Source organism: Cynara cardunculus, assembly GCF_001531365.2.
Source record: "Cynara cardunculus var. scolymus isolate 2C chromosome LG 2, CcrdV1, whole genome shotgun sequence".
Lineage (NCBI taxonomy): Eukaryota > Viridiplantae > Streptophyta > Magnoliopsida > Asterales > Asteraceae > Cynara > Cynara cardunculus.
Genome location: NC_037529.1, coordinates 61090460 through 61092423, shown reverse-complemented (window position 1 = coordinate 61092423; position 1964 = coordinate 61090460). Strand labels below are relative to the sequence as shown.

The window sequence follows — 1964 nt, the reverse complement described above, 5'->3', positions numbered from 1 at the left end:
AGATTATATCATTCATATATAATCTAACTTTCTCATAATAGGTTCAGCTATAACATATTCCCATGTTCATAGACCCAGTGAAACCTATTATCATAACTTTCCACACCTCTAGTTTAAGTCTAAGTATTTCGCAAATACCCAGATCCCTTAAACTAAGGCTCTGATACCGACTGTAACAACGCACATATTCCATGTACAAATAATTCACATCATCATACTTATAACACCGAATGTAAAATATTTTACATAATACAGATAAACAAAAACTTTCTTGTTATACATTTTGAATAACTAAATGTCATTCATTCTAAACTTTTCCCTTGCTTTTATCTTGCGAGGTATGATTACCTGCAAAACAGGTTAGTCCAACAACTGAGCATTAGACCAAAAAGGTCTAGTGAGTGTATAAATCCCAAACAAACAACATACTTTCCAAACAATCAGTTCAGAATCAAACCTGTTCTGACACATAAACTTATTTATGTCTCTCGCGGTTACACCGCCATTACATCCCTCTCGCGGTTACACCGCCAGTACATCCCTCTCACGGTTACACCGCCATTTCATGTCAAAAATATTTCAACACATTAACCGGATTTGAAGTCCGGTCAACCTTGTCCGGATATGTAATCCGGACAAACACTTAGATTATCAAGAGTAACCATTATCTCCGGTCAACAATCCGAACAGCACCTCGTATAAGTTTTGTCCAGTTAACACTTAGAATTAATTTAATATCTTTGTCCGGATATCAAGTCTGGACAATATCCCGCTCACAACTTAACCGATTAAAATAGTCCGGACAATACATCGTCCAACCCTTGACCGATTTAAAGCAATCCGGACAATACATCGTCCAACCCTTGTCCGATTTAGATAAGATCCGGACAACACTTGAGCGGTTTATAATCCGGATGAAATTGTCTGGATATTAATCCAGTCATCACTTAGACGATTTAAGGAAAAAAATCCGCACAATATGAAATATAAATCATAATAACCAGTTCCAATAACTACTGAATTGTATGCAAACAATTTATACTCAAAGCTTTAATACACTCACCTTACAAAAGATGTTGAACGGATTTGAACCTGACATTACCAATCTGCACTCTCTCAAATGACTTTTGTACTCAAGAATCTCAGCCACCTTTATTTCTCATATGCACTTGTTATATATAGCAAGTGCATAAACCGCCAACATATTTATATATTTCACAATCACCCACACAAACACACACACATCTAATATATATATATATATATATATATATATATATATATATATTCTAATTTCTAAATCTATAACCAAAATTATGAAACCCGAATATTACACGTGTGTTTAATCATATATGATTAAGCTTGTGTATCATACTTGTAATCATATATGATATTGAAACTTCTCATCTTCTCATAAAATGTTTAGCTTCTCATTTGATCCTGCCCTTATGTATATATATTTAAAAAAGTATTGCTAAAAATCCCCGAGTCATGTTTAATGATGCAGTTTCTCTGTCAATAGGCGAGTCTTGATGGCATCGGTTGGTGATGGGAAGCAATTCCGTTAAGGAGTTATTTTCACATTTTCGACGAAGAAAGGGAAATTCCATTTCTTTAATAACGTCGTCTACACTCTACATTTGTACTTAGAGACGACGATTATATTAATTGAAGAATGTTGTAGCTTGGGTACAACTTGTGTCATGAATGAGACCTTTCTCAAAACCATATATTGTATAAGTCATCAAGTATTGTACAATTGTGTTTTGAAGACTTACCGGCTCCAATTTTAAGCTCAACTGATCGGGAATCATTGTTTATCAAAGATCACGAATGTGCTATCGATACCGAATCTCTTTCTTTTTCAAATCTAGTTACAAACCTCTTGAACCTATTGTTCGTCGGTTTATTCAACCTTAGATTCCAACACAAAAATAGAACTCGGCGCAAGTATACACCTTGAA

General features: G+C 34.5%; 1 protein-coding gene across 2 annotated transcripts in view; it reads left to right on the top strand.

Annotated features, from left to right (window-relative positions):
• LOC112507183 (copper-transporting ATPase PAA1, chloroplastic-like) overlaps positions 1-1822 on the top strand; it is an 11816-nt gene extending 9994 nt beyond the window's left edge. The window contains exon 5 of one of the 2 annotated variants that reach the window (XM_025111633.1): positions 1523-1822. The gene's annotated coding sequence lies outside the window, so the exon portion shown is untranslated. Of the gene's footprint in view, positions 1-1507 lie in introns of both variants that reach the window. The other variant, XM_025111634.1, reaches the window with a different exon arrangement.
• Positions 1823-1964: the final 142 nt, after the last annotated feature.